The following is a 21363-nucleotide window of genomic DNA, read 5'->3' on the forward strand; positions in this document are numbered from 1 at the left end:
AGAACCTATTCAGATAAAAGAAGAGGAGGTGTTTGCTGTCTTAAAGCAAATAATTGTGGATAAATCTCCATGGCTTGATATGATATTATTATGTCACAGACCAGCAGCAATAGAAATTTACCAATGCGGTGTTATTTTTTATTTATGTATTTATTAATAATTACTAATAATGTAATACCTTAAGTAACTTAACCCTAACTATGAGAGAATATACTTATGAGTGTGCGTGGGTAACCCAAACCATTAAAGCTTAGGCTCAATTCTGGAATGTCAGTCCAAAGTTCAGTCTTAGAGACTCAGTGTTGGAACAGACTCTAACTGATGCACAGAAGTAATCAGGAAGGAGGAGAGAGAGACTGAGTGACCGGACTGCTGAAAACTCGCAAATCCTTGTCAAGTTGCTTGCAGGGAAATATCTTCTCGGGTGAATAATTATCACAACTCCCCTTTTCCTAGATTTTTTTTAAATTTTTTTATTTTTCACACCATAAACCACATTGACCAAGATACATACATTTTCCTTTTCAAATATATACAGAGTCGTTTTCTCCCACCCTCCCTCTTCCCATCCCTACCTCCCCTTCCATTCATTTACAGAATCTAAGATACATTAAACCAGTCAAACAATGTTGTCACTCAATAAAAATAAACAAGAAATTCCACTGAGTCAATTCTTTTCATTTCCTTCATCCGTTATTTTAGGTGGTAGATGTCCCCGGTAGGTTTACTCTATTGTGTTTCATGTATGGCTCCCATATTTGTTCAAATATTTCAATATTATTTCTTAAATTATATGTTATTTTTTCTAATGGAATACATTTATTCATTTCTATATACCATTGTTATATTCTCAAGTTATCTTCTAATTTCTAGGCTGACATAATACATTTTTTTGCTACGGCTAGAGCTATCATAACAAATCTTTTTTGTGCACCATCCAAATCAAGTCCAGATTCTTTGTTTTTTATGTTACTTAGGAGGAAGATCTCTGGGTTTTTTGGTATATTGTTTTCTGTAATTTTATTTAATATCTGGTTTAGATCTTCCCAAAATTTTTTCACTTTCTCACATGTCCAGATTGCATGAATTGTTGTTCCCATTTCTTTTTTACAATGAAAACATCTGTCAGATACTGTTGGGTCCCATTTATTTAACTTTTGAGGTGTGATGTATAGCCTGTGTATCCAGTTAAATTGTATCATACGTAACCTCGTGTTTATTGTATTTCTTATAGTTCCAGAGCATAACTTCTCCCATGTTTCCTTCTTTATCTTTATGTTTAAATCTTGTTCGCATTTTTGTTTAGTTTTACCATTTGTTTCCTCATTCTCCTTTTCTTACAGTTTAATATACATATTTGTTATAAATCTTTTGATTATCATTGTATCTGTAATCACATATTCAAAATTACTTCCCTCTGGTAACCTCAAACTGCTTCCCAATTTGTCCTTCAAGTAGGATCTCAGTTGGTAGTATGCCAACACTGTATCTTGAGTTATATTATATTTATCCTTCATTTGTTCAAAGGATAGTAATTTATTTCCTGAAAAACAATTTTCTATTCTTTTGATCCCTTTTTTCGTCCATTCTCTAAAGGAAAGGTTATCGATTGTAAAAGGGATTAACTGATTTTGCGTCAGTATTACTTTTCCTAATTGGTAATCTGTTTTATTCCTTTCTACATGAATCTTCTTCCAAATATTGAGGAGATGATGTAATACTGGAGAACTCCTACGTTGTACCAATTTTTCGTCCCATTTATATAATATATGTTCAGGTATCTTCTCCCCTATTTTATCTAGTTCTAATCTAGTCCAATCTGGCTTTTCCCTTGTTTGATAAAAATCTGATAGGTATGTTAATTGTGCGGCTCTATAATAATTTAAAAAATTTGGCAGTTGAAAGCCTCCTTGTTTATACCATTCTGTTAATTTATCTAGTGCTATCCTCGGTTTCCCCCCCTTTCAATAAAAATTTCCTTATTATTTTCTTTAACTCATTGAAGAATTTCTCTGTCAAGTGTATTGGCAATGCCTGAAATAGGTATTGTATCCTTGGGAAAATGTTCATTTTAATACAGTTTATCCTTCCTATTAGTGTTAGTGGTAAATCTTTCCAATGCTCTAAGTCGTCCTGTAACTTTTTCATTAGTGGATAATAATTGAGTTTATATAGATGGCCGAGGTTTTTATTTATTTGTATACCTAGGTTGAGGATGATTATCCAACTGCACGAAAACCAACAAGGTCGGGTCAGATACAGCAATGAGCTCTCTGAACCCTTCTCCATTAACAATGGCGTGAAGCAAGGCTGTGTTCTCGCACCAACCCTCTTTTCAATCTTCTTCAGCATGATGCTGAACCAAGCCATGAAAGACCCCAACAATGAAGACGCTGTTTACATCCGGTACCGCACGGATGGCAGTCTCTTCAATCTGAGGCACCTGCAAGCTCACACCAAGACACAAGAGAAACTTGTCCGTGAACTACTCTTTGCAGACGATGCCGCTTTAGTTGCCCATTCAGAGCCAGCTCTTCAGCGCTTGACGTCCTGCTTTGCGGAAACTGCCAAAATGTTTGGCCTGGAAGTCAGCCTGAAGAAAACTGAGGTCCTCCATCAGCCAGCTCCCCACCATGACTACCAGCCCCCCCACATCTCCATCGGGCACACAAAACTCAAAACGGTCAACCAGTTTACCTATCTCGGCTGCACCATTTCATCAGATGCAAGGATCGACAATGAGATAGACAACAGACTCGCCAAGGCAAATAGCGCCTTTGGAAGACTACACAAGAGTCTGGAAAAACAAACAACTGAAAAACCTCACAAAGATAAGCGTATACAGAGCCGTTGTCATACCCACACTCCTGTTCGGCTCCGAATCATGGGTCCTCTACCGGCATCACCTACGGCTCCTAGAACGCTTCCACCAGCATTGTCTCCGCTCCATCCTCAACATCCATTGGAGCGCTTTCATCCCTAACGTCGAAGTACTCGAGATGGCAGAGGTCGACAGCATCGAGTCCACGCTGCTGAAGATCCAGCTGCGCTGGATGGGTCACGTCTCCAGAATGGAGGACCATCGCCTTCCCAAGATCGTGTTATATGGCGAGCTCTCCACTGGCCACCGTGACAGAGGTGCACCAAAGAAAAGGTACAAGGACTGCCTAAAGAAATCTCTTGGTGCCTGCCACATTGACCACCGCCAGTGGGCTGATATCGCCTCAAACCGTGCATCTTGGCGCCTCACAGTTTGGCGGGCAGCAACCTCTTTGAAGAAGACCGCAGAGCCCACCTCACTGACAAAAGGCAAAGGAGGAAAAACCCAACACCCAACCCACCAATTTTCCCCTGCAGCCGCTGCAACCGTGTCTGCCTGTCCCGCATCGGACTTGTCAGCCACAAACGAGCCTGCAGCTGACGTGGACTTTTACCCCCTCCATAAATCTTCGTCCGCGAAGCCAAGCCAAAGAATACCTAGGTATCTTATTGCTTGCATTTGCCATCTGAATGGTGATTTGTTCTTAAATTTTGAGAAATCCGCATTATTCATTGGCATTGCTTCACTTTTATTTGCGTTAATCTTGTAACCCGACACACTTCTCCGTATTCCTTCAATTTCTTACATAATTCTTTTATTGATAATACTGGTTCTGTTAAGTATACTATAACATCATCTGCAAATAAACTGATTTTATATTCCTTGTCTTTTATTTTTATCCCTTTTATTTTATTTTCTGTTCTTATCAATTCTGCTAGTGGTTCTATAGCTAACGCGAAAAATAAGGGTGATAGTGGGCATCCCTGCCTTGTTGATCTGCTTAAGTTAAATTGCTTTGATATATATCCAATTACTGTCACTTTCGCCAATGGTCCCTTATATAATGCTTTAATCCAATTAATATACTTCTCTGGTAAACTGAATCTTTGTAATACTTTGAATAAATAATTCCATTCTACTCTGTCAAAGGCCTTCTCTGCGTCTAAAGCAACTGCTACTGTTGGCGCTTTACTCCCTTCTACTGCATGAATTAAGTTAATAAATTTACAAATATTGTCTGTTCGTCTTTTTTTAATAAATCCAGTTTGGTCTAGATTTACCATTTTAGGTACATAATCTACTAATCTGTTTGCTAATAGTTTAGCTATTATCTTATAATCTGTGTTAAGTAATGATATTGGTCTATATGACGCTGGTGCGAGTGGATCTTTCCCTTGCTTTGGTATTACTGTAATTATTGCTGTTTTACATGAATCTGGTAAGCTTTGTGTTTTGTCAATCTGGTTGATTATTTCCAGGAGGGGAGGAATTAATAAATCTTTAAATGTTTTATAGAATTCTATTGGGAATCCATCCTCTCCTGGTGTTTTATTATTCGGTAGTTTTTTTATTATCTCTTGTATTTCTACTATTTCAAATGGTTCTGTTAATTTATTTTGTTCCTCTATTTGTAATTTTGGTAGTACAATTTTAGTTAAAAATTCATCTATTTTGTCTTCTTTCCCTTCGTTTTCAGTTTGGTATAATTGTTCATAGAATTCTCTGAAGTTTTCATTAATCTCCGTTGGATTATATGTGATTTGTTTGTCTTTTTTCCTTGATGCCAATACCATTCTCTTAGCTTGTTCTGTCTTAAGCTGCCATGCTAGAATTTTGTGCGTTTTTTCTCCTAGTTCATATTTCTGTTTTGTCTTCATTATGTTCTTCTTCACCTTATATGTTTGTAGTGTTTCATATTTTATTTTTTTATCTGCCAATTCTCTTTTAGTTGTGTCTTCCTTCATTGCGAATTCTTTTTCTATATTTACTATTTCCCTTTCCAACTGCTCTGTTTCCTGATTGTAGTCCTTCTTCATCTTGGTTACATAACGCTTTCATTGCGTCCCATAGTATAAACGTATCTTTCACTGATTCCGTATTTATTTCAAAGTACATTTTAATTTGTCTTTCAATGAATTCTCTAAAATCCTGCCTTTTAAGTAGCATGGAGTTTAATCTCCATCTATACATTCTTGGAGGGATGTCCTCTAACTCTATTGTCAATATCAAGGATGAATGGTCCGATAATATTCTAGCTTTATATTCTGTTTTTCTTACTCTGTCTTGCATACGAGCTGATAACAGGAATAGGTCTATTCTTGTATGTTTTATGTCTACCCGAATAATATGAATATTCCTTTTCCTTTGGGTGTTGTTTCCTCCATATATCCAAAAGTTGCATTTCTTGCATCGATTTAATTATAAATTTGGTTACTTTGTTCTTTCTGTTAATTTTTTTCCCAGTTTTGTCCATATTTGAATCCAAATTAAGTTTGAAATCCCCTCCTATTAATATGTTCCCTTGCGTGTCTGCTATCTTCAAAAAAATATCTTGCATAAATTTTTGATCTTCTTCGTTAGGTGAATATACATTGAGTAAATTCCAAGACTCCGAATATATCTGACATTTTATCATTACATATCTCCCTGCTGGATCTATTATTTCCTCTTCTATTTTAATTGGTACATTTTTACTGATTAATATAGCTACTCCTCTAGCTTTTGAATTATATGACGCTGCTGTTACATGTCCTACCCAATCTCTCTTTAATTTCTTATGCTCCATTTCAGTTAAATATGTTTCTTGCACGAATGCTATATCAATTTTTTCTTTTTTCAGTAAATTTAGCAGTTTCTTCTTTTTGATTTGGTTATGTATTCCGTTTATATTTAAAGTCAAATAGTTCAACGTAGCCATTTCATACTTTGTTTATCTTCCCTTTCCGTTTTCTCATCATCACCTTTCCTTCTTATCCATTTCTGCTTTCTTATTTTGAACACTTTATAAGACAACATTTCTAAAACATCAAACATTTCCCTTATTGTCCTATCTAAAATTTCTTTAACCCCCATTCTCCCCTCCCCCTCCTGAGTTGCCCTTTATCCCTTGTCGGGCAACCACATCTCCCCTCTCCATTTGGATTTGCGAATTCACTCGCAAGCATCAACTGATTTTGCAGTGACCGTAACTCCTCCCCACCCAGCACCCCCCCCGGAAAAGATTTCAATTTTCATATATAACAAAGGTCACTCTTTTAATTCCCTCCTTATTTCCTCTGTTCCCTTTCATTCCCTTATTAATTCTTATCTATACTCTATATATTTTCCTCTAAATACGGATACACTCATGTACACACATATATACATAGACATCTATATATATCTAAATATATATGTATATATATATATATATATATATATATATCCATATACACACATACATATAGTTCATGGTCATTTTTACTCTCGTTACATGTCTTCATCTCTGCTTGTTTTGTAGTTCTGCAAATTTTCGTGCTTCCTCCGGATCCGAGAATAGTCTGTTTTGTTGCCCTGGAATAACTATTTTAAGTACCGCTGGGTACTTTAACATAAATTTATATCCTTTTTTCCATAGGATCATTTTTGCTGTATTAAACTCCTTTCTCTTCTTCAGGAGTTCAAAACTTATGTCTGGATAGAAAAATTTTTTTTGACCTTTGTATTCCAGTGGCTTTTTGTCTTTCATTGCTTTCTCCAATATATTTTCTCTTGTTGTATATCTTAAGAATTTTACTAAAATGGATCTTGGTTTTGGCTGCGGCTGTGGTTTCGGGGCTAGTATTCTATGTGCCCTTTCTATTTCCATTTCTTCCTGTAATTCTGGTCTTCCTAGGACCCTGGGGATCCAATCTTTTATAAATTCTCTCATATTCTTGCCTTCTTCATCTTCCTTAAGGCCCACTATCTTTATATTATTTCTTCTATTATAGTTTTCCATTATATCTATCTTCTGAGCTAACAGCTCTTGTGCCTCTAACTTTTTTATTAGATTCTTCTAATTTCTCTTTTAAGTCCTCTACTTCCATTTCTACGATTGTTTCTCGTTCTTCCACATTGTCCACTCTTTTTCCTATATCTGATATGACCATCTCTATTTTATTCATTTTTTCTTCTGCACTCTTAATTCTTCTTTTTATTTCATTAAATTCTTGTAATTGCCATTCTTTTACTGATTCCATATACTCTTTAAAAAAATATATATCCATTGTCCTGCCTTTCCCTTCTTCTTCCATTTCTCTATGTTCTTCTTCTTCTTCTTCCTCTGGGTTGGCCATCTGTTGTTTCCTTATTTTCTTTTTGCTCTCTTCTTTCTTGTTCTCATTGTTTTCTGTGTTCTCTTCCTGTTGCTGTGTTGCAGCTGTCACTCTCAGCTGTGGAGATCGACTCCTCAGCTCTTCCCCCCTCCTGTCAGTGTGTTTTTTTTCATGCACATAGTGCATGCACGAGGAGTCGCACATGCACGGTTGCGCACTTTTACTCGGCTCCGCGAGCCATTTTTGTAGTCCCGAGCTCTGGACTTCCACCAACCTTAGGGAGCAGGCTTCTCTCTCCGCGGCGGGCCTCCTCGGACAGGTAAGGCCTTCACCTTCTTCCTCCGACGTTCTTTCTTCTTCTCTTCTTCCTGTTGCTTTCGACTTTTCTCTCTTCGCTGCCATTTTCTTCCCACCTTTACTTTTACTTTGTTTTAATTTTTATTCTTGTACCTTTGTGTTTTGTGTATATTTTTTAAACTTTTCCGGAGAGGGCTGGAGTTCCCTGTCCGGCCACTACTCCATCACGTGACTCCCCCCCCTTCTCCCCCCCGCCTTTCCTAGATGAGGGGAAATGAAACATGTGACTTCCACTATGCTTCCAAAAACCCCAGCATGGGTCAGTCAAAGTAACCTTTCTTTTGGACACAGTGGGGTTCAATAATTTCCCTTCAAAATTACCTTTCCTTTGGTCATGGGGGTTCAATAATTCACTTTAAAATGACCTTTCCTTGGGTCACAGTGGGGTTCAATAATTCCCCTTCAGAATGACCTTTCCTTTGGTCACAGTGAGGTTTAGTAATTTCCCTAACAAGGAGAATTATCCTAATAGTCCATTGCAAACAAAGTCATTCCACCTTTATCTTCATTATAATCCTTGGTGGTCAAATCTGCTGTCTGTTTAAGAGTTCCACTTATTGGAGAGAGATACAAGTCAAACCCGACAAAAATATTATGAGTTAGGAGATAAAGCGCATAAAGTTTTAATATGGCAATGGAAGACTGAACAATTATCGAGAACAATAATAGTTACAGGGCAAGTTTTTTCAGCCAGCCACTGAAGTGGCTGATGGAAGTAAATGTACAACAAATCTCCCTCTGAAAACCGACAAGAACATTCCTGAGTGGTAATCATTTACCTTTCAAGCATCAAAGCCTGGTGAACTTTATAAATGTTAAATTCTGTGCACAATATAAGAATTGTCTGCAACCAGTGAACTTGGTGGAATGAGAAGTGAGATTGGACTGTGAACAAAAGAATTTTTCTGAACTTGTATACATTATACATACGTGCACTTAGAAATAGAAGGGGGTTAAGTTAGGTTAAGTAAGTCAAAAGTGATGTTAAAGTTTGATTCTATTTTCATTTAAAGAGAATTAAAAGCAACTTTTGTTTAAGTAACCATTTGTCTTGGTGAATATCTGTTGCTGCTGGGTTTATGGGTCTCTGCGCTCGTAACAGTGTAGCAATAGCAATAGCTGTAATGTGGAAATTAGACAATAATATGGGGTTGAAAAAAATGGCAAACGGAATTACTAAACTCTATACAATTAGAGAAAATAACAATTTATGGAATCAATAAGAAAAATTTGATAAGATTTGGAAACCTCATCAGAATTTTATTGTGATGACTTCATCTTCGGCGGCCGCCACTCCCGCACCAACTCACCTTGGTTAATTTAAAGTTCAAAATCATTATGTAAATCTGAAATGTAACTAATTAAGAGGCAATATGATTATCAGGCAGGCTTTCTTTTCTTCTATCTTTCCTACTTTTTTGGGGAGGGAGGGGAGATAAATATGAATTATTTATTTTTTGCATCTTTTTTATTCCTTATGATATGGATAAATACTGTACTTGTACTGATGCAAATGAAAAATAAAATTTACAAAAAGTACCACTCATGTGACTCCCTCTCACCACCTATCTTCCTGGATAAAGCAACAAATGTTTCTCTCTTCCTCCAGAAGATATACCTTGAGCATAATTAATACCTGATTGTTGCCACTCAAAGTTCTCTCCAGCGATGAATGTTTGCAGCTGGTACTCAGCCTTAAAGTGATACTCCCTTGTAACAAAATTCCCTTGGACTTTTTTTTAAATATTTTATTATTCGTTTTCCATCAATAAACAAGGAGATAACATCATAGACTGTTACAAAATCCACAGATATCCCCCAACGATCTACAAATTCCCTATGACCTTGAAGGAGGGTAGTGTAGAAATTTCAGGGGCCCTGGCAGAAATATTTAAAATGTCCTTAACCATGGGTGTTGTTCCGTTGTTTAAAAATGGCTCAGAAAGTAACCCTGAAAATTATAGGCTTGAAGGTGTTCTACAAAAGTATTTGGATAGCCAGAAACTGATTTGGGATAATCACCCTTTATGTATGGTAAGTTGTGTTTAACTAATCTTATAAAATTTTTTGAGGAGGTTTCCAGGAAAATTGACAAAAGAAAGACTGTAGATGTTGTCTACAGGGACTTTAGGAAGGCCTTTGACAAGGTCAGACATGGGAGGTCAGTAAGGTTCAGACTCTCTATATTCATGGTGAAGTAGTAAAATGGATTCAATCATGAGTGGGCAGGAAATAGTATTGGATGATTGCTTCTTAGACTGGAAGCCTGTGACTAGCGGTGTGCCTCAGGGACCAGCTGGAAAAGTAGCAGATGGAATTTAATGCTGACAAGTGTGAGATGTTGCATTTTGGAAGGAAGGGCACACCAAGAAAGGACATATACAGTAAATGGTAGGGCACTGAGGAGTGTGGTAGAACTGAGGAGTGTGGATCTGGGAATACAGATGCACAATTCCCTGAATGCAATATTACAGGCAAATTGAGTTGTAAAGAGAACTTTTGGCATATTGGGCTTCAAAAGTCTCAGTATTGAGTATAGATGTTTTGGAATGTTGTGGTAAAGTTGTATAAGATATTGGTGAGACCAAATATGGAGTATTGTGTGTGGTTTTGGTCACCTAACTATAAGAAAGATATCAATAAGGTAGAAAGGGTGCAGAGAAGATTTACTAGGATGTTGCCCAGACTTCAGGAACTGAGTTACATGGAAAGGTCAAATAAGTTAGGATTTTATTCTCTGGAGCATAGAAGAATGAAGGGAGATTTAATCGAGATATTTAAAATTATGAGGGGGAAGAGACAGAGTAAATACAAGTCAGCTTTTTCCACTAAAGGTTGGTGAGATACAGAGGACATGGGTTAAGGGTGAGAGGGAAAGGGTTAGGGGGAACTTCTTCACACAGAGAGTGCTGGGCGTGTGGAACTAGCTTCCAGCTGAAGAAAATGCGAGCTCAATTTTAATATTTAAGAATAATTTGGGCAGGTACATGGATGGGAGAGGTGTGGAGGACTATGGATTGAGTGCTGGCGAGTGGGACTAGGCAGAAAAATGGTTCAGCAGACTAGAAGGACCGAAGGGTTTTTTTTCTGTACTGTAATGTTCTATGGTGGAAGCGTTCTAGGAGCCGTAGGTGGTGCCGGTAGAGGACCCATGATTCGGAGCCGAACAGGAGTGTGGGTATGACAACGGCTCTGTATACGCTTATCTTTGTGAGGTTTTTCAGTTGGTTGTTTTTCCAGACTCTTTTGTGTAGTCTTCCAAAGGCGCTATTTGCCTTGGCGAGTCTGTTGTCTATCTCATTGTCGATCCTTGCATCTGATGAAATGGTGCAGCCGAGATAGGTAAACTGGTTGACCGTTTTGAGTTTTGTGTGCCCGATGGAGATGTGGGGAGGCTGGTAGTCATGGTGGGGAGCTCCATCCTCAACATCCATTGGAGCGCTTTCATCCCTAACGTTGAAGTACTCGAGATGGCAGAGGTCGACAGCATCGAGTCCACGCTGCTGAAGATCCAGCTGCGCTGGATGGGTCACGTCTCCAGAATGGAGGACCATCGCCTTCCCAAGATCGTGTTATATGGCGAGCTCTCCACTGGCCACCGTGACAGAGGTGCACCAAAGAAAAGGTACAAGGACTGCCTAAAGAAATCTCTTGGTGCCTGCCACATTGACCACCGCCAGTGGGCTGATAACGCCTCAAACCGTGTATCTTGGCGCCTCACAGTTTGGCGGGCAGCAACCTCCTTTGAAGAAGACCGCAGAGCCCACCTCACTGACAAAAGGCAAAGGAGGAAAAACCCAACACCCAACCCCAACCCACCAATTTTCCCCTGCAACCGCTGCAACCGTGTCTGCCTGTCCCGCATCGGACTTGTCAGCCACAAACGAGCCTGCAGCTGACGTGGACTTTTTACCCCCTCCATAAATCTTCGTCCGCGAAGCCAAGCCAAAGAAAGAATGTTCTATGATTGAGGCCACCTGCCCCCATTAAACATAATCTTTATTTTAAATAATTTTCTCTGCATCTAAATCCCTCCAATGACCCTTCCCTCACAAGACTATAACAGAGTCAGCTTTACAATCACTTGAGATGAATGTTCTCCAATTCTACCCTCTCGCACCTCCTCTACTTTAAAAGACCCCACCACTGGTGACAATACCATCAATTGCCATCTCTTCTTTGCTTCCCATAACTTTTCTCTGTCAATCTTTTAGTTACCTATCCCAATATCTAATTGGAGGGTGCATTTGGAGTTCGAGATTTGAGTTTCTGTCACCTTGACAAGCAGTGACAGCAATAACCAGCACTTTGAAATGCCTTAGGACATTTCACAATTTTTTTTAAATTGACTGAAAAGAGAATACCATTTTCACTGAATCAAAAGGAACTGATATCCAAGTTTTAAGTGGTTGAAATAATGATAACATTTAGAAAGCATTCATGGAAAGTTCAGCAGTCAATCAAGAACTCCAACCTCATCAATGATTTCACCTTATGAAATCTTGAATTTCTCATATTTAATACTTTGACAGGACTGCTAAATCAATTTATCATGTCTGCTTTTTCCTTCTTCCTTAACCTTATAATTCAAGTACTCTTGACTCTCTTGTTCCACTGGTTTTCATGAAGTCTATAATTTAATTACCATGGATGCAAACTGCCAAGAACAAGCATGAGCACCTTGTTTATTCCAGGTAGCTATTGTCTGATTGTATAGAGTTTATTATTGAAGATTAAAAGAGTTTTAGAATCGCACCAAGATTCTCACATTTAGAATTCAGTGACATTTAAAAGATACTAGAGACAGGCACATGCTGGTCTTCTGGCATTCAAACTGAACAGATCTTGGGGAGAACAATCTTCCTCTTGTGTTTAGTGACATTCTTGATGCTTCAAATACACTTCTCTCCACACTCCACCAATCCTTATTGCCACTTCAACACCTCTCAACTGGCAGGACTTTTGCTGAGCTGGACTTCAGTGGCAGTGACAACTTTTCAGCATGTCCTCCAAGCAGCCACTCCTCTATGAGGAGGCCTCGGCAAGATTGATAAGTTCTTCAGACCTGATGGGGTGGGTTGGTGATTCCCCCCCCCCCCCCCCTTACCACTCCTTTAACTAATTTGGTGACAAGCCAATTCCACTGTTTGTAAAGGTGACAGAAACTCAAATCTCAAACTCCAAATGTACCCTCCAATTCTAAAAATGTTTCAGCTGTGAAAAATTCTCACTAGGTTAGGTATGTTGATGTTTCACGATAAGAGCTCACATATAACCATATAATAATTTACGGAGCAGAAACAGGCCATGTTGGCCTTTCGAGTCCGCACCGGTTCACTGATTTTGTGCGCCCTCTTCAGGCATTGGTGATTTTAAGTGTAGTGTATCTTAGAGAATTTTAACATCTGTACTTTGGATGTGAAATCTCATATTAAAATATTCAAAAACATTGGTTGTGTGGGAGAAGCCAGTGAGTGGCCGTGGACAATAGCTTCTCAGACTGGAGGCCTGTGACTAGTGGTGTGCTGCAGGGATCGGTGCTGGGACCTGCATAGTTTGTCATCTAGATCCACAATCTGGACAACAATGTGGTGATTGGATCAGCAAGTTTGCAGACAATACTCAGATCAGAAGCATTGTGGACAGCAAGGAAGGTTTTCAAAGCTTGCAGAGGGATCTGGACCAGCTGGAATAAACAGCAGATGGAATTTAACATGAACAACTGTGAGGTGTTGCGTTTTGAAGGACAAACCATGAAAAGATGGTGAACGGTCGGGCACTGCAGTAGAACAGAGGGAACTGGGAAAGTGCTGTCACAGGTGGATAGAGTTGTAAAGAGAGTTTTTGTCATATTGGCCTTCGTATATCAAAGTACTGAGTTTCAAAGTGTGGAGTTTATGGTGAAGCCAAAATTGGAGTCTTGTGTGCAGTTGTAATCACATAACGACAGGGAAGATATCAATAAGATTGAAAGAGAAAATTCACTAGGATGTTGTTCGGACTTCAGGGAATCAGTTCCAAGGAAAGGTTTAACAGGTTAGGACTTTATTCCCTGGAGGGTAGAAGAATGAGTGACATCAAAGCTGTGAATGGATGCTGTGACTGTAAAGATCCAAATTTCCACAATCATCACTCCACATTGTTTTTCCAGCGTTTATTAAACTGATTGAATAAAATTTGGTTGTTTTTGAACATAAAGTTAAAAAAGATTGACATACTCTTTTACCCCACAGCTGGCCACATTATGGTTAGCATAGCAGTTAATGCAATGCATTAACAGCAGTTACAGGGTTCAAAACTGGCTTTTTCAGGAAGTTAGTACATTCTCCCCATGACCTGTGTGGGGTTTTTTTCCAGCTACTCCAGTTTCCACCCAAAAATAAATACCATGTGCTACTTTAAGGCATTAAATTACTTTGTAATTTCATTAATGGAGAATGTTTACTATTCCTGCTTTTCTAAACTTACTCTCATATTCTAATATGTGGCTTCACTGGAACATTATGTAACATAGAATAGAAAGCTGATTCACAAAAATCTGATAAATTGTCCCCCTATTGCCATGATATGGCTGAAAAGGAGAATATTTTATTGAATTTTATAGCATGCCTGTTATCACGTCTGGAAATATCAGGATACTTTTAAGAAATTCCACCAAATAGAGAAAAGAATATAATTCAGGAGACTGAGATCCTACAAAATATTTTCTTTAATAATCTCTAGGGTTCAAGGATGACTTGCTTCCAGGAGACCAGGAGATTGCAGAAGGTCAAAACCAAGGCAAAAACAATGCTGAAAGAACTCAGCAGGTCAAACAGCAACTATGAATGCTAAAAGATGCAAGTCGACATTTTGCGTATATATGCTATATTTGGATAATGGAAGAACTGGACAAATTCCCAGTATATTACGGCATGTAGGAGGATTGGAAAGAGGCTGGTAGGTGATATTGGAATGAGAAAGAGAGGGAATGATGTTTGGATAAAATCACTAGAGCGATGAGCTAGGACAGAGGCTATTAAGGAGAGAATGGAACCAGATGATTATTTGGTTTTTTTCCCCAGATGATTATTTGTTTTTTTTTTAATTTGTATTATGTTGCTTCCAAGCAGTTTACCAAAAGTCACCATACTTCAGAGTTATTTTAAATTTAAACTGGTAAAAACATTAAAACAAAATAGTATTTCAACTTGAACAGGAAAATTGAATGCATTCACAGCAGCTTCTTAACACTTCTCCATTCCTCCCCACTTCAACATTGAACAGCCTTCACCATCTTGGGGTTAGAATTTGTGCTTTGGGTATCAAGGGGTATCTGGAACAAAGCTTGCAGGTTGTGGGGGGAGAGGGGGGAGGACAGAGGCTGATATGATGATTGAAATGAGGAGAGGATAATGGGTAGGAAGAAGTTGGCAAGGATAAAAAAAGAGGGAAGAACAGAAAGGGAGGTTAAAAAAATGACAGGTGAGTGTGGGAAGAGAACATTGGGGCATGGGTTATTGCAGTGGTTCTCAACCTTTTTCTTTCCACTCACGTACCACTTGAAGTATTCCATATGCCTTAGGTGCTCAGTGATTAATAAGGGATTGCTTCAGGTGGGATGTGGGTGGGAAGAAAAAGTTTGAAAACCACTGTTTTAATGGTATCCAATGATTCATTATGTGCACAATTTCACAACTCCAAAGGAAATGGGCCAATGACAATTTTTCTCAAGCAAAATATTTCAGTAACAGAGCAGTGATTCTCAACCTTCCCTTCCCACTCACATACCTTAAGCAATTCCTTACAAATCACAGAGCACCGATGCATAGGGATTACTTCAAGTGGTATGAGAGTGGGGAGGAGTCACGTGATGGAGTAGTGGCCGGACGGTGAATCCAGCCCTCTCCAGAAAAGTCGGGAAAAACAAGAGAAAATACAAAGGCACAGAAATACAAGTTAAAGAAAAGTGAGTATAAAGGTGGAAAGAAGATGGAGACAAAAGGAGAAAAATCAAAATCAACGGAAAGAAGAGAGGAAGAGAAGACAACGGAGGAAAAAGGTGAAGGCCTTACCTGTCCGAAGAGGCCCGCTGTGGAGAGAGGAGCCCACTACCTCAGGTCGGTAGAAAAAGAACTACAACAATGGCTCACAGAGCCGAGTAAAAGTGCGCAACCGCACATGCGCGACTCCTCGCGCATGCGCGATGCGCATGAAAAAAAACACACCGACGGGAGGAGGGACCAGCTGGGGAGTCGATCTCCACAGCCGGCAACGACAGCTGCAGAACACCTGCAGCAAGAAGAGACCACAGAAGACAATGGAAACAAGAAAGAAGAGGAGGAAAGGGCATCAAAGAAACAACAGATGGCCAACCCAGAGGAAGAAGAAGAGGAAGAATACAGTGAAATAGATAAAGGGAAAGGCAAGGTAAAGGATATACTTGCTCTTGTTAGAGGATACATGGAGTCATTTAAAGAATGGCAAACACAGGAATTCAATGATTTAAGAAGAAGAATAAACAACACAGAAAAGAAAATAAATAAAATGGATATGACCTTAACAGAAATGGGGAAAAAAATGGACAAGATGAAAGAACGGGCAATAGCAGCAGAAATGGAGGTAGAAGACTTAAAAAAGAAATTGGAGGAATCTAATAAAAAAACTAAAGAGACACAAGAATTACTAGCTCAAAAAATAGATATAATGGAAAATTATAACAGAAGAAATAACATAAAGATAGTGGGCCTTAAGGAAGATGAAGAAGGCAAGAATATGAGGGAGTTTATAAAAGAGTGGATCCCTAAGGCCCTAGGATGTCCAGAACTACAGCAAGAAATGGAAATAGAAATGGGACATAGAGCATTGGCCCCTAAACCACAACCACAACAAAAACCAAGATCTATTGTAGTAAAATTCCTAAGATATACTACAAGAGAAAAGGTACTGGAGAAGACAATGGAAAAAGTAAGAGAGGGCAACAAACCACTGGAGTATAAAGGGCAAAAAATCTTCATTTATCCAGATATAAGTATTGAACTCCTAAAGAAGAGAAAAGAGTTCAATACAGCAAAGGCGATTTTATGGAAGAAAGAATATAAATTTACACTGAAGCATCCTGCGGTATTGAAAATATTTATTCCAGGACAACAAAACAGACTGTTCTCGGATCCAGAAGAAGCACGAAAATTTGCAGAACAATTACAAAAATAGACTGAGGGATGAAGACGGGTAATGAGAGTAAAAATGATCATGATTGATATGTATGTGGGTAAAGACAAAAATAGACTGAGGGATGAAGACGGGTAATGAGAGTAAAAATGACCACGATTGATATGTATGCAGGTAAAGAGGTATAAGAGTGAATAGAGACAATGGGCATACGTGAAAGTATCTGTAATTAGAGGAAAACATAGATAGTATAGACAAGAATTAATAAGGGAAGGTAATGGAATAGAGAGAATAAGGAGGGAATTAAAAGAGTGACCTTTGTGACATATGAAAAGTGAAATCTTTTCTGGGGGGGGCTGGGTGGGGGAAAAGAGCGGTCACTGCAAAATCAGTTGACGCTTGCGAGTGGATTCGCAAATCCAAATGGAGAGGGGAGATGTGGTGTCCGACAAGGGATAAAGGACAACTCAGGAGAGGAAGGGGAGATTGGGGATAAAGAAGATAGAAATAGGAGAATAAGGAAAATGTTGGATGTTGTAGGAATGTTGTCTGGTAAAGAGTTGAAAATAAGAAAACAGAAATGGAAAAGGAGGAAAGGTAATGATGGAAAAACGGAAAGAGAAGATAAACAAAATATAAAATGGCTACGCTGAACTATATGACTTTAAATATTAATGGAATACATAACCAAATTAAAAGGAAGAAACTACTAAATTTACTGAAAAAGGAAAAAATAGATATAGCATTTGTCCAAGAAACACACTTAACTGAATTGGAGCACAAGAAATTAAAGAGAGATTGGGTAGGACATGTAACAGCAGCATCGTATAATTCAAAAGCAAGAGGAGTGGCTATATTAATTAGCAAAAATGTGCCATTTAAAATAGAAGAGGAAATAATAGATCCAGCAGGGAGATATGTTATGATAAAATGTCAGATATATTCGGAGCTTTGGAATCTACTTAATATATATTCACCTAACGAAGAAGATCAAAAGTTTATGCAAGATATCTTTTTGAAGGTAGCTAATACGCAAGGGAACATACTAATAGGAGGGGATTTCAATCAGAATTTGGATCCAAATATGGATAAAACGGGGAAAAAAATTAACAGGAAGAACAAAGTAACCAAATTTATAATTAAATCAATGCAAGAAATGAAACTTGTGGACATATGGAGGAAACAAAACCCAAAAGAAAAGGAATACTCATACTACTCGACTAGACATAAAACATACTCAAGAATAGACCTATTTTTGTTATCAGCTAGTATGCAGGACAGAGTAAGAAAAACAGAATATAAAGCGAGAATGCTATCGGACCATTCACCCTTAATACTGACAGTAAAGCTAGAGGACATCCCTCCAAGAATGTATAGATGGAGATTAAACCCCATGCTACTTAAAAGACAGGATTTTAGAGAATTTATTGAAAAACAATTAAAAATGTACTTTGAAGTAAATACGGAATCAGTGGAAGATAAGTTTATACTATGGGACGCAATGAAAGCATTCATTAGAGGACAAATAATAAGTTATGCAACCAAGATGAAGAAGGACTATAATCAGGAAACAGAGCAGTTGGAAAGGGAAATAATAAACATAGAAAAAAAATTAGCAATAAAGGAAGATACAACCAAAAGAAGAGAATTGGCGGATAAAAAAATAAAATATGAAACATTACAAACATATAAGGTGGAGAAGAATATAATGAAGACAAAACAGAAATATTATGAACTAGGTGAAAAAACACACAAAATCTTAGCATGGCAGCTTAAGACAGAGCAAACTAAGAAAATGGTATTGGCAACAAGGAAAAATAATCCAAAAGAAATTAAGGAAAACTTCAGAGAATTCTATGAACAATTATACCGAACTGAAAACGAAGGGAAAGAAGGGAAAATAGATGAATTTTTGACTAAAATTGAACTACCAAAACTACAAATAGAGGAACAAAATAAATTAACAGAACCATTTGGAACAGTAGAAATACAAGAGATAATAAAAAAATTACCAAATAATAAGACACCAGGAGAGGATGGACTCCCAATAGAATTCTACAAAACATTTAAAGATCTAATAATACCGCCCCTCCTGGATGTAATCAACCAGATTGATGAGACACAAAACTTACCAGATTCATGTAAAACAGCAATAATTACAGTGATACTAAAACAAGGGAAAGATCCACTCTCACCAGCGTCATATAGACCAATATCTCTGCTAAACACAGATTATAAGATAATAGCTAAACTATTAGCAAACAGATTAGCAGAACAGGTACCGAAAATGGTAAATTTAGACCAAACTGGATTTATCAAAAAAAGACGCACAACAGACAATATTTGTAAATTTATTAACTTAATTCATGCAGTAGAAGGAAATAAAGCACCGGCAGTAGCAGTTGCTTTAGACGCAGAGAAGGCCTTCGACAGAGTAGAATGGAACTACTTGTTCAAAGTATTGCAAAAATTCAGTTTACCGGAGAAGTATATTAATTGGATTAAAGCATTATATAAGGGACCGTTAGCGAAAGTGACAGTAAATGGACATGTATCAAAGCAATTTAACTTAAGCAGGTCAACGCAGCAGGGATGCCCACTATCACCATTATTGTTTGCGCTAGCTATAGAACCACTAGCAGAATCGATAAGAATAGATAATAATATAAAAGGAATAAAAATAAAAGACAGGGAATATAAAATCAGTCTATTTGCGGATGATGTGATAGTGTACTTAGCAGAACCAGAACTATCAATAAAAGAACTATATAAGAAATTAAAGGAATATGGAGAAGTGTCGGGATACAAGATAAACGTAAATAAAAGTGAAGCAATGCCTATGAATAATGCGGATTTCTCAAAATTTAAGGAGGAATCCCCATTCAGATGGCAAATGCAGGCAATAAGATACCTAGGTGTGCAAATAAACAAAAATCTAGGCCAATTATATAAACTCAATTACAATCCACTAATGAAAAAATTACAGGACGATTTAGAGCATTGGAAAGAGCTACCACTAACACTGATAGGAAGGATAAACTGTATTAAAATGAACATTTTTCCAAGGATACTATACTTATTTCAGGCATTGCCAATACAACTGACAGAAAAATTCTTCAAAGAGTTAAAGAAAATAATAAGGAAATTTTTATGGAGAGGGGGGGAAACCGAGGATAGCACTAGATAAATTAACAGAATGGTATAAACAAGGAGGCTTACAATTGCCAAACTTCAAAAATTATTATAGAGCCGCACAATTAAGGTACCTATCAGATTTTTATCAAACAAGGGAAAAACCAGACTGGACGAGACTAGAATTAGATAAAATAGGGGAAAAGATACCTGAACACATATTATATAAATGGGACGAAAAATTGGTACAACATAGAACTTCTCCAGTATTACACCATCTCCTCAATATATGGAAGAAGATTCATGTAGAAAGAAATAAAACAAATTATCAAATACCAAAACTAATATTGACGCAAAATAAGCTACTCCCTTTTACAATAGACAACCTTTCCTTTAGAAAATGGGAAAAAAAAGGGATTAAAAGAATAGAAAATTGTTTTTCAGGAAGTAGATTCTTATCCTTTGAACAAATGAGAGATAAGTACAATATAACTGGAGATACAGCGCTGGCATATTACCAACTGAGATCCTACTTGAAAGATAAATTATGTGATTACAGATACAATGTTAATCAAAAGATTTATAACAAATATGTATATTAAACTTCAAGAAAAGGAGAATGAGGAAACAAATGGTAAAACTAAACAAAAATGGGAACAAGATTTAAATATAAAGATAAAAAAGGAAACATGGGAGAAATTATGTTCTGGAACGATGAGAAATACAATAAATACGAGGCTGCGTATGATACAATATAATTGGTTACACAGACTATACATTACACCGCAAAAGTTAAATAAATGGGACCCAACAGTATCTGATAGATGTTTTCGATGTAAAAAAGAAAGGGGAACAACAATTCATGCAATCTGGACATGTGAGAGAGTAGAAAAATTTTGGGATGATCTCAATCAGATATTAAATAAAATAACAGAAAACAATATACCAAAGAATCCAGAGATCTTTCTCCTAAGTAACATAAAAAATAAAGAATTTGGAATTGACTTGGAAGATGCACAAAAAAGATTTGTTAAGATAGCCCTAGCCGTAGCAAAAAAATGTATTATGTCAACCTGGAAATTGGAAGATAATTTGAAAATACAACAATGGTATATAGAAATGAATAAATGTATTCCATTAGAAAAAATAACATATAGTTTAAGAAATAATATTGAAATATTCGAACAAGTATGGGAGCCTTACATTAAATACAATAGCGAAAACCTACCGGGGACAAACATTACCTAAGATGATGGAAGGAGAAGGAAAGAAGAGAATGGACTCTGTAGAATTTCTGGTGTATTTTTGTTGAACGACAACATTGTCTGACTGAATTAATGCAACCTAGATTGTATACCTAAAATGGATGAGGGGGGGGGGTGGGGGGGTGGCTTGGGAGGAGGGAGGGGGGGGAGAAAAAGTCACTGTAAATGTGTGAAAAAGAAAAAGTGTATATCATGGCTATTGTGATTTATGGTGTGAAAAATAAAAAATTTAAAAAAAAAAGTGGTATGAGAGTGGAAAGAAAGAGGTTGAGAACAACTGGGTTACCTGAAACTGGAAAACTATTCATACTATTAGGTGCGAGCTATGCAAGATGTTCACTTT

At 37.5% G+C, this 21363-nt stretch overlaps 1 protein-coding gene and 1 long non-coding RNA gene across 15 annotated transcripts in view; one reads left to right on the forward strand and one right to left on the reverse strand.

The window, feature by feature from the left end:
* macf1a (microtubule actin crosslinking factor 1a) overlaps positions 1-21363 on the reverse strand; it is a 535539-nt gene that overhangs the window by 364307 nt on the left and 149869 nt on the right. The window lies entirely within an intron of this gene.
* Positions 1-21363, forward strand: part of LOC138741930 (uncharacterized) — a 103898-nt gene that overhangs the window by 967 nt on the left and 81568 nt on the right. For all 3 annotated transcript variants that reach the window (XR_011343897.1, XR_011343895.1, XR_011343896.1), the window contains exon 2: positions 14197-14412. This is a non-coding gene — a long non-coding RNA (uncharacterized lncRNA). The remainder of the gene's footprint in view (positions 1-14196; positions 14413-21363) is intronic.

Source organism: Narcine bancroftii, chromosome 8 (assembly GCF_036971445.1).
Source record: "Narcine bancroftii isolate sNarBan1 chromosome 8, sNarBan1.hap1, whole genome shotgun sequence".
NCBI classification, from domain to species: Eukaryota; Metazoa; Chordata; class Chondrichthyes; order Torpediniformes; family Narcinidae; genus Narcine; species Narcine bancroftii.